The following is a 12,526-nucleotide window of genomic DNA, read 5'->3' as shown; positions in this document are numbered from 1 at the left end:
TCAAGGAGCTATAGAAGCAGATAGTCACTAAAATATTGTCTGCCCACAACATGATCTTTAGTTTTCCAGCAGATATCTGTATTCCTTGAGTCAGATATTTTTCTGGAGGTAGCCAGTGGTTCTGATAACAGGAGATACGGTAATGGAGACAGGGAACATTCTTGAATCTTGCCCCCTTTTGATCTCCAGTGATCTAGACAAAAATCCCCCACAGTTTACTTGCGCGAATTGAATAGGAATATCACCATCTGATGATACTTTTACCAATCCCAGGTCTTCCCAGAGCACTAGCAAGTTTCCTCATTTGATTTGGTCAAATGTGTTTCTCGGATCCGTATACAAGCTTATGCATATAGTCTTTGAAGATCTATTATGGATAACTCTGGGCTGAAAGGAGTGTTAGTATGACTGTCTTCTGTAAGTTAGCCAGAATCCTTAAGAATGAGATGGGTCTCTAGTTTGAAGAAAAGAAAAAAAGTTTTTCAGATCTCACTATTCGTGAAGTCATGTCTCTAATGAATTGCTGGTTCAGAGTTCTAAAGCGTCCAGCATCCTTAAAACCCTAGTATTACAGAGAAATAAAATTGTACTATAATTTTGCAGAATTTAATTGTCAATCCTTCCTCTCCTGGGTGCTTCCCAGAGGACATTTCTTTGATGGCTTTTGTACGCTCCTCATTTATGATTTTACTGTCTCATTGCTAGCTGACATCAGCGGCAAAAATTGGAAAAGAGGTTTTGTCAAGTATCTTCAGCCTCCATAGAGTCAAACTGATCACAATGCTAAAGTTCTTTGTGAAGTTCTTCAGAGGCACTTATTATTTTTACTGGGTGGAAAAATAAATTACCCTCCTTACAAAACTGTGATGGCCTGTTTGGATTTTTTTCTCTATTATAGTAGGTGGCTAAAAGACTACCAGCATTATCTGTTCATAGTGGCCCTCATAATGACATTGGCGGTAAATGCCGCTTACCGGCACGCTGACGTCTGCCAACTTAACGCCGTACTGGTGAATATCCGTTCACCAAATTATGACACATACACCAATCCGACAGAATACAGCTACATACACAAATCCACCTGACCAAAGGTCAGTGATAAAGTGCCGGTCCCAAAACCCATAATGTTATGCCAACAGAACAACACCAATCACATTATGACCCACAAATCACCATGACGAACATTCAATGGCGGTAAACCATTGGCGGTACATACCGCCGCGCTCACAATGGACACCCACATACAAAACAACACTACATTGGCCAATACGAAAAACACACACCTGACACTCATACACACACACCCACACCACTATAAAACAGGGCCCCACATTACCCACAACCCTTTACCAACAACTATTACCACCACAAGACTGAGAAGAAGAGCACAGAGACAACTAGACACACACACATACCACTGACACCCATACACCCCTCACGCACTCTGCATCACACACCTCACCACATTACCCAACACATCCTCACCAACACACATCATACAACAACCATGGCACCACAAAGGTACCCCTGTTTCACTGAGGAGGAGTTACGGGTCATGGTGGAGGAAATCATCAAGGTAGAGCCACAGCTCTTTGGAGCACAGGTACAGCAGATATCAATAGCAAGGAAGATGGAGCTATGGCAGAGAATTATGGACAGGGTCAACGCTGTGGGACAGCACCCTAGAACAAGGGACAACATCGAAGGGACTACAGGGGAGGGTACGTTCCATAGCAGCAAGACACCAGCTCGCCATACAGAGGACTGGCGGTGGACCCTCACCCCTCCCCCACAACATGGGAGGAGCAGGTAGTAGCAATACTGCATCCTGAGGGACTCAATGGAGTTGGTGGAGGACTGGACACTGGTAAGTCAACCTTTAACAATTATCTCCCCCATACTTGCATGCCATCACACACCCACACCCTCACCCACACCCCATCACTCCACCACATCCCATGCACTCCAACATCACACCTCACTAATCCCAATGCCAGGCCCTGCATGCTGTACCAATGCATGGACACCCCTCCCAGCCCTGCATGGACACTCATCACTAAAGCATGCACAGCGTAGGGAAACTAACATAACCACAATACACCAGCCAATGTCACTGGAGAGGAGGTGCCACCACTGTCCATTCACTCAACAGAAGAGGCCCACAGTGATGACAATATCTCTGAACTTCAGGATCTGGACGACCTACCTGGCCTATCATGGACCACTGGACAGCCGGTCACCCAAGCACACTCACAGACCACCACAGAGCCTCCCCATCAGGAACCAACACCACAGCACCCACCCAGCGTACCCACACCTCTGTCCCCAGGACATGTCAATCAGCAGTGTGTCCACCTGCACAGGGACCCCAGTCCACACCTCACCCACAAGACAATCAGGGACCTGGGGTCAGTGGGCACACCGTTCAGGGGACAGAGGCACAGCCTAACAGGGACACTGGGAGGACTGCTGTGCGTCAGGGGGAGGACAGGAGCAGGGGATCGACTCTGCAGGAGGCACTTTCCGAGATCCTTGGAGCCTACCAACATTCCCCGGAAACGATTGGCCAGATCCTAAACAACGTGCCAGAGAACAGGTGGCTGCAGGAGGGACAGTAGCAGGGGATCAGGGAGGACTTGCAGGCCATTAACACCCTGATCTCCATAGCAGTGGCTCTGGCAGACATGGCCAACATCATGAAGAAGGCAACAGCACACCCCCGGGCCCCTGCCACTAGCCAGTCCTCTGAAGAGCCCTCCACTTCTGCTGCCGCTAGTGGCTAGGAAGCCCCACCATAGGACCAACAGGCCAACAGCACCCCTCCCCCTGCAGAAGGCGAACCACCCCGCAAATGTTCCCTGCGAACCAGACAGAAGCCGGAGACACTTGCCAAGACCACCGCCAGAAAATGACTCTCCTGATTGTCCCCATTGTGTCCCACTCAGTCACTTTGTCCACCATGAACTACTATTGCTCCCCTTCCTATGTCCCCATGGACAATGCACCTGTGCTACAGACTGGAACAATACCCTGGACTTTCTTCCATCATCATCCCATTCCATTGCACATTCCCCTCTACATTTTAGCACAACAGTAAACATCCTTGGATAAAACACAACTACTAGTATTTTATGCATTGCACATTTGTATTGATTGAAACAGCTACAACCATTGCAAATGAACTGTGAATAGTATGAGCATAGAATTAATGACCTGTAGCTGGCTGTTGTGATCACATCAGGAGAATGTTGTCATATCACCAACATCTGTAAAATGAATATCCATAGGTAACAGTAAGTAGGGGAAAGAAGTGGATTATGCCAATGCCACGCAGAATACACCAATAGTCATAGAAAGTGAAGTAGCACTGTCTCACCATGTGTCATTGAAAGTACTGACGTATCACCAGTGTTCTTATATCCTCATCCTCTGCCTCTTCATCCTCACTGTCCTTCAGGTCCACTGCTGCCACAGGGGTATCTCCAGTCTCCTCCTCCTGCAGAAAAGTTACAATACATCTGAGGGCCAGGTTGTGCAACATGCAGCATGCCACTACTATATGGCAGACCTTCTTGAGTGAGTAGCACAGGGATCCACCTGTCAGATGGAGGTACCTGAACCTGGACTTCAGGAGTCAAAAGGTACTTTCAATGATCCTTTTGGGTTTGCCCATGTGCCTCATTATAACGTTTTTCTGCCCGTGTTCTGGCATTCCTTACAGGGGTCAGCAGCCATGATAGGTTTGGGTAACCAGAGTCACCTGCAAATATTGAGGGACAACATTTAGCCACACACTATCCTATATGACCAACACCATAGGCATACACCAACATATACTGGGTGGGAACCAGGGATCACATATTAGCCACACCCTGTGCCTCTGTAGTTGGCACATCACATTTGGAATGCTGCTATTCCTTAGGACAAAGGCATCTTGCACCGACCCAAGATACTTAGCATTGATGTGGAAGATGTACTGGTCCGCCAGGCACACCATCTGCACATTCATGGAGTGGAAACTCTACCGATTCCTGTACACCTGTTCATTTTGCCAGGGGTACAAATGCAATATGTGTTCCGTCAATCGCCCCAATTATATTGGGGATATGTCCCATTGCATAAAACCCGCCCATCACAGTGGCCAAATCCTCCACCTGGGGCAAAGCAATGTAGCTGCACATGTGTTTTATCAGGGCAGACAAGACTCTTCCTAACACGATTGAGAACATTGGCTGTGACATTCCTGCTGCCAAGGCCACTGTCACTTGGACAGAACCAGTTGCCAGGAAATGAAGCACTGATACAACCTGCACAAGAGGGGGGATCCCAGTGGGCTGACTGATAGCTGATATCAGGTCAGGTTCCAACTGGGCACACAGCTCTGATTGTGGCCCTGTTGAGTCTATAGGTGAGTATTATGTGCCTCTCATCCAGTGTAGCCAAGTCCACCAGGGGTCTGTACACAGGGATATGTCTCCATCTCGTATTCATCCACAGGAGTAGGTATCTAAGGGACACAAGAGTGAGTAGGCTGTCACAATTTGAACAACCATGCCACAACAGCAGTCCACGTCGTGGAAACATGTTTTGGGACAGTGTAATTTATAAAGAATGTGCCTATTTATCCTGTGACGCAGCAATTATCAATAGGCCTGTTCACCCCCCCAAAATGGAGACCGCCTGTCCTGTGTGGAGGTACAGGTGGAAGTGAGGTAATGCCACCGACATTGAGCGCCATGCCAGTAGGCAGCCGTGAGCCGCCGTGCAATTCCTCATTGGTTCATATTGGGCCCTATGGGGTACAGTGGCCAATGGGGAGCAACACCGGGGGTGACTGTAAGCACCGCCGCGGACGTGACCGCCATTTTAATTCACTTTCCTCATTTGTTTCCTGACCTTCTATCGAAGAGGACCTACACTGCATGTGCTGCTGTGACCTCTGTCAGGAACCTAGCATGGCCTGTGTGACCGGGGAAAGAGCCCCAGCCTTCACTTCTGAGGAGTTGGAGCGACTGGTGGATGGAGTCCTACCCTAGTACGGACTGCTGTATGGGTCTCCAGACCGACAGGTGAGTAAACTGTGGGCACGAAGCATGTGGCATGAATGCATGGAGTTGTGTGTGAAGTCATCATCTAAGGGGGGATGTCCTCTTGGCGGTGTACATGTTTTGCGCTGGGCTATGTGTGTGCCAGTGGTGATGCAAACTGGTACGGTGGGCCATTTGTGTAACAGGCTGGACTGTGTGCCCAATGGTGTTTTCCTGTCTGTATTGTCTCTGCAGGTAAGCGCCCATCAAAAGAAGGGAATATGGCATGCCATCGCCCTGGGGGTCTATGGCAGGCAGAGCACCCAAGGTCGCAAACAGTGGGAGTACCTGAGACGCTGGGCACGAAACACCGTGGAGGCCCAGCTGGGGATGGCCTCCCAATGAGGAAACGGCGCCCGTCAGACCCTGCCCCCCCCCGATGGCCCGTATACTGGCGGTGGCCTACCCTGAGCTGGGAGGGTGCTTGAGGGCATCACAGCAGCCACAAGAGGGTGAGTACAGTGGCTATCATTACAACTTACAGCTGGTTCGGAGGTATCCAGGTGGTGGTGGTTGTGTGTTAGTGGGTACCCATAGGCCAGGCCAGGCCAGACGTAGCAGCGTAGGTCCTCTGGAGGCGAAGGGTTTAATGGAAAATACTGCTTACCTAGCTTGTTAGTATTCACTTCTGGGCAGGGCATCGTAGGCCCCAGGTGTGCTGTAGTTGGCGGTGTGTGCCCCTCCTCATGCCTTGGTGACTAGCCATTTCACTGGTAGTGCAATGCATAGTGCTTAGGCCTGTTCCCTGTGTGTGAGGGTGCTGTGTACGACAACGGTGGTGTTGGTGCAGTCACTGACCCTGTGTATCCTTTGTCTCTCCCTCCCCATTTCTTGTTTTGTCACCCTGTCCTTATGTGCATTAGCATTATCTGGTGGAGGAGCAGAGGCACCGGTGACACAGCTTCATCCCACAGGACCCTGAGGCCACTGACGCCGAGGGAACCAGTGGGACAGAGGGTGAGGGGAGCACCATGGCGGAGAGGGGACAACACAGACTCCGATACCTCCTCTCATGGGAGCTTCTTGGTGGTGGCAGACACATCTGTGACCACCCCAGCTGCAGATACAGCTGCCACCCTGTACCAGCACTGCCCTTCCAGTAGCCCCTCGGTGAGTTGCCCGTGCCTGCTCAGCCAGGAGGGTGGGCATCTCCTTCACCCCAGGCACCTCAGGCCCTGCCCCAGTGAGCCCTGCTACCCTGAGTGAGGAGGCTATTGACCTCCTCAGATCCATCTCTGTAGGGCAATCAACCATTGTGAATGCCATCCAGGGGCTGGCATCCCAGGTGCAGCAATGCAGTGCATTCCTGGAGGGCATTCACAGTGGACTGGCGGCCCAACAGAGATCGATTCTGGCTCTGACCTCCTCTCTGATCGCAGGCACTGTCTCTGTTTCTACCATCACCCCTCCAACTTCCATTTCACAGTCCCATTCTCCTTAACCCCAACCCATCTCAAGCACACAGACAGACGAGCATGCACACAAGACAACACACAAGAGTGGCACAGGCAAACACAAACGCCACACTTCATCCTACAGGCACTTACACAAACACCATTCAGTTACAGACATGACAACAGCCATTGTCTTCACTGTCTCCCCCTCTTCTTCTTCCTCCTCCTCCTCCTCCTCCTCTTCCACCTCCACCCCGTTACATCCACACTCACACCTGCATGCACTACATCATCATCCACTACCAAGCAGAACACACATCTCACTGGCAGACACCTCCACAACATCCATGTGCGCATCCCCTGTGTCCTCTCCCAATGTCTGCCCCCCCAAAGGACACAAACGCAAGCATGCGGACACCCAACAACCATCCACTTCACAACAGCATACAGCCCATGCACGTGCACCCAAATCCAGCAGACATACACCTCCCATGACCACTCCCTCATCATCCACTCCCATTACCCCTCCCTCCTCCCACCCCAATGTCCCTAAAAGGTTTTTCTTTTTCCAGATTGACCTATTCCCTACCCCCCCCTCGTCCTGCACATATGGGCAGGGTAGCAAGGACACAGCCCAGCACCTCAGCCAAACAGTCCACGGGGCAGTGGTAGCACCACCTACTCATGGTGGTAGGGATACTAGAACAACAACACCGAAGGGGAAGGAGGCAGCACAACGTGGAATGAAAGGGAAGAGTCCGGCACCAGCTGTGAGGAAGGGGAAGGAGCCTGCGCCAGCTGTGAGGAAGGGGAAGGAGCCTGCACCAGCTGTGAGGAAGGGGGGAAGGAGCCTGCACCAGCTGTGAGGAAGGGGGGAAGGAGCCTGCACCAGCTGTGAGGAAGGGGGGAAGGAGCCTGCACCAGCTGTGAGGAAGGGGGGAAGGAGCCTGCACCAGCTGTGAGGAAGGGGGGGGAAGGAGCCTGCACCAGCTGTGAGGAAGGGGGGAGCCTGCACCAGCTGGGAGGAAGGGGGAAGGAGCCTGCACCAGCTGGGAAGAAGGGGGAAGGAGCCTGCACCAGCAGGCAGAGAGGGCAAGAGCCCATCCACCCTTGCCAGGAAGGGTAAGGGATCCCCAACCAATGAGCAGGAGGAGAAGAGTCAGCCATCACAGAGTGCAGGAGCTGCCCATGGGCCTCCCCCAACCACCACCCGCATGAAGCCATCACAGAGTGCAGGGGCTGACCAGGAGCTTCCCACAACCACCAACAGCATACAGCCATCACCGCCGGCAGACGCCATGTAGTCCACCCTCCAGGGGCTACTGTGCGAGCTGCTCCCTCCAGAACCAGTGGGGTATTCACCCACTCCAGAGACTGTGGCCTTGCACTCCCCAGGACAAAGGACAGGGCATGTTGCCCCCTCCAGAACCAGTGGGGAAGACACCCACTTGAGAGACTGTGGCCTTGCACTTCCCAGGACAAAGCAATGAACATGTTACCCCCTCCAGAACCAGTTGGAAAGACACCCACTTGAGAGACTGTGGTCTTGCACTCCCCAGGACAAAGCAATGGGCATGTTGCTTCCTCCAGAATCAGTGGGCTTGTTCCTGCATCCGGCTGAGGTGCCACCCCTCCTCCCCCCTCAGGTGCCTGCCTATTTGTAAACTGATGCCCCTGCAGTGTTCTATCCGGATGTGGTCCGGTTTCGATTTGGCCCTTGGACTGTGCCCTGTGTCCATGTGGGCCCTTTGAACTATGGACTGGACAGTGTCCCTTTTGTATACAAGTGTACATATCTGTTTCATGGCCAAATCGGATTATTAATTTTGATGTTGAACTAATTACAATCACTTTTTGTCAATTCATGTTGTCCTTGCATTATTCTGCAGATTTTCTGGGTCAAAATGTTTTTGTATTGCAGCTCGTGTGTGTGTGTGTTGTGCGTGTGTGTGTCACTTTCTTTTTCCTCCAACCCTCCCTTGTGTGCTAGGTGGCTATACTCACCGTCGTCGTCTTTGTCGGCGTTGGTGTTCCAGGTGGAACATAAAGTAGAAGATCATCAGGAATACTTGCAGTTCGGATTTCATGGCAGCGTGATTCTTCCCTGTGTCTCCAATGGTGAGTCCCTTGACTTTTGTGCACTGTTTCCACCAGGCTTTTGATGGCATTGGTACCGCCCTGGAAAAGTTGGTGATTTGCAGGGTCCCAATATGGTGGGCGGAACTTTGACTTCCGGCTGGCTGTAGGCGGCTACTGCCATGGTGGCTGTTGTTTCCAACCTGGCGGTTGGTGTGGTACATTGGCTGTCGGAGGTATCACCGCCTTGTCATAATTTGGCGGTATTAACCACCAGCCTGTTGGCTGTACTAACCGCCAGCCTGTTGGTGTTTTTACAGCCACTTTATCACCCACCGCCAGGGTTGTAATGAGGGCCAGTGTCTCGATTTTAACTTATTCAGAACACACTCTGCTTGGGAACTGAAACATGTGTTCAACTCTGATTTTTTTTTTTCTGCAACTCTCAGCAAAAAAATCAGTGGAGCAAACATTATGGACTTGGGACAAGTCCCTAAACCTGTGTTCCAGCAGATGTTTTATATGCACTTGTCTTTTTATTTTATCAGTGTCACTCATCAGTTCACCTAGTTTGGAGGCTTTTTACATTTGACATAAAGTTTATGCTGATCAAAAAGTTATTTAATCTTTTTGAGGTATCATTTGATGTGATTTGTTTAAAATTCAGTTTTCTTCAGATATTTTGCATCTAGTATTGTTCATTCTCCAATTCTTGGATGATGGGGCCAGTGGCCTAAATCCATGTTATGAAACACGTCACATAATCTAACATTCCTACTTTCAGTATCAAGAAAGATGAAGGTTTAAGGCAAATAAAACACTCATGAGGAAGAAGTCAGTTCTGGAACTGGTGCTATTGAGAGAGCGTAGCTTATATAATTTATATTAACACGAAATGTTTATGAATCAGTGTGTGATGATGCCGCATAGAAACTATAATAATCGTAATTTTGCTTAGATGTGCGTTTGAATAGTGACCATGATGAGTGGCCACCAATGTATACATAGACTAATACTAATGACCAAAGTGTTTATATTATGTTTAAATAAGTTTATACTAACATTTGCGTTATTAAATCTGTATTGAAATCCTCATAGGCCTTAAGTTAGTATGAGCCGAAGCTTAGCTGCCCTGGCTCTCATATTAAATGCATTTTTCTATTTTCCAGTGTGCTGACTCACAAGGGGCCATGACCCTGCTTATTGTTTTTCTTCAACTTGGAAGATGAATGTAACCATGTTAGATCAGTTTCCCACCGCTTCTTCTCGTTTGCAAAATAAATATTAAAAGTGAATTGAAACAATGTAGATTAATGTAATGTACAAGGTCATTCAAACCGGTGAAGACAATGGAACTGCTGACCAAAAGATGTGCAAAGAATTACAGAAGGATGAAATCATACCGGACGTACCACCTCTGAAGACGTCAATTACGAAGACCAATCAAAACTTGTAAAATAATATGGGGTGAAGAGTTAGATTACCTAATGTGTTTTATGATAGGTTAAAGATAGTGGGGTATAGCAAGCGTTCAATAGAAGTTTGGGGGAATGTACAACGAAAAAGGGATAAAAACCCATGTCACGGGGAGTCATTTAGAATTAGGTAGGGAATGCTATTGATTTTATCCAGAAACTCTGTCACTCTGTTTGGTGACTTATTGTTTTACTTAGACCATCCTCGCCCTTCGAATTGTCCATTTTTACACTTTACTTCCTTATGAGGAAAGTGCCCTTTTGCTCCGGAGCTAAGTTCTGACTGATGGCGATTTGACTGAAGTCCTGAGGACGAAGACTGAACCTGTGCGCTGACCTAAACTTTGGAGGGTAATTATGGCAATGCAATTGTAATTTGTCTGTTTGCTTTTCCTTTCTAGGTACCAACTGCTGGTTTTGACAGAGGCCTTAGCTAGATGTTTTCCAAATTGGTGTTCTAAATCATTTTGCTAATGCTAATCAGTGGTTAGGACAGGTGTTCATCAAACTGACACAAATAGACAAACGGCCGAGATTATGCTTTGTTGAACTGACGCGTTCTTGATACTCTGCTAAATTGATCTATGTTCACGCCGTGTTATGTACTGATGTTTATGATTCTCGCTTAATGAAAGCTTAACAAAGTTGCCATAGTGTGACTATGCTATTATCTTTCTTGGTGTTGAGATTAACGCATTTGCTTTTAGACTGTAACTAATAGGGAATAAAACTAATAAAATTCTACTAAACAAGGTGTGGTTATTCATGGCTGACAGGTCATGGTAGAATCTTGAATTGATTAATGACTTTGACTAAAGTGAAATGTATTGTTGTGATAAATATTGACATATTGATTGACATATTGATTGACATATTGATTGACATATTGATTGACATATTGATTGACATATTGATTGACATATTGATTGACATATTGATCAGCTGTCTCGTCCTAAAGTGTCTCTCCACTGGGTCAAAAGATTCATTGGCCTAAAAGGAGTCCTGATGTGTAATAAAATATAAAGGGACGCGTTAGCAGTTCTGGTAGCAGAGCGACAGTTTGGCCCTTTGGGGCCCTAGGACGGAGAATTATTGTTTAAATTGTTTTTCTGAGATAATGCAAATTGGAGGTATGATGTGTTTCTAAATTCACCATGACTTTCCCAGGATCTCGAAGCCTGCCTAAGTGAGTTGGGAATGTTCTCGGTGTCATAGTATGTGTGGTGTACGATCTGCGCTTGCTCAGCTTATGCATTTTGCAGGTGAATTGTGAAGTTTGTGTGTATTTAGGCCAGGTAATGTTGTTTTAGTAGGAGTGGGCGTACTCCGCAGTATGAGAGTAGGGAAGTCGGCATACTTCGAGAGTGTGGCGCTTTGTGCTCAAAATTATCCACATGGTTGGTTGTTCATGTACGGACTCGTCGTGGTCTAAGACTCCGGAGTATATTGTGGGAGACACTTGGGTTTATGTTTCTAATTTGTGCGGTTTAATAGGTCAATCGGGCGTGGTTGACAAGTCGTGTTTGAGTCAAATTGTATCTTCGATGGAGATTTGGCAAGTTCTAAAGTGCACTAGGACGAACCATTGACAAGTCGAGAGTAGGTTTGCGGGTCGAATTCTGCTTGCATATGCAAGAATTGAGAAGGAGAGAGTAGCGGCCGAGGCTTCAAGTGAAATCTCTGTAAAGTTCTGAAGCGAATGTGTTACCCTTCCTGTAGTAAACCGGCAAATTTGTGTTGTTGAAGGTGCTCTCAGTAATTTTTGCATTAGTTCGGTGTAAATCCAGTGAGGGGCGGACAAGCCGCAAGACTTTGTCAGCTGCAGTGTGTGAGTGTGACGTCAGTGGTGCCGCGCTGAGATAGGTCAGTTGCCGAGAGGGGTCGCACGCGGATTGGCTGCTGTCCGTGAGAGGCAATAGGTTGAGAAAGGTGGGTGAAGAGTGTCCTTGGAACTAAAGTCACTTTCTGATTAAATACAAATAGGAGAAAATGTAAAAATTTGTATTGTCAAGGCTTTTAAGAGTGCTCTGAAAGGAGATGCATACATTATGGCGAGTGAAGGGGAGCCTACACCGCCTGAGGGAACCCCTGCTTATATAGTAATGGAGGAAAAAGGTGTTGCGTCTTGTTTGTGGATGAAACAGTGGTGCAAATTGACAGAAAAGGAGGGATGTTTGGCGTTCCCAGAACATGGGACTTTCAATACGAGAGTTCTGGAAAATCTAAGGTGGATGTTAAGTGTACAAAAACCACCTCCGAGGCCAGCTCAGTATGAGGCTTTAGCGATTTGGGATTTAATGGCCCTTAAACAGAGACAAGAGAAATTCCAACGAAAAATAAAAAGGGCAGAAAAGACTTAAGCGGAAGCTAGGTGGGATAATGAAAGCAAAATGTTCAGACGGGGAATAGTTGATGGATTAAAATTATTCCCAGCTATTACACAGGGAGATAAGACGCAGGGAAAGAAAGCCACCTGTAAAACAGACAAAGCCTC

The 12,526-nt window shown here is 48.1% G+C and overlaps 1 protein-coding gene across 1 annotated transcript in view; it reads left to right on the top strand.

Annotated features, from left to right (window-relative positions):
- RBP1 (retinol binding protein 1) overlaps positions 1–12,526 on the top strand; it is a 134,938-nt gene that overhangs the window by 97,833 nt on the left and 24,579 nt on the right. The window lies entirely within an intron of this gene.

The sequence above is a fragment of the Pleurodeles waltl genome, chromosome 11 (genome assembly GCF_031143425.1).
Source record: "Pleurodeles waltl isolate 20211129_DDA chromosome 11, aPleWal1.hap1.20221129, whole genome shotgun sequence".
In the NCBI taxonomy this organism is placed as follows: domain Eukaryota; kingdom Metazoa; phylum Chordata; class Amphibia; order Caudata; family Salamandridae; genus Pleurodeles; species Pleurodeles waltl.
This window is presented reverse-complemented; position numbering and strand designations above follow the sequence as displayed.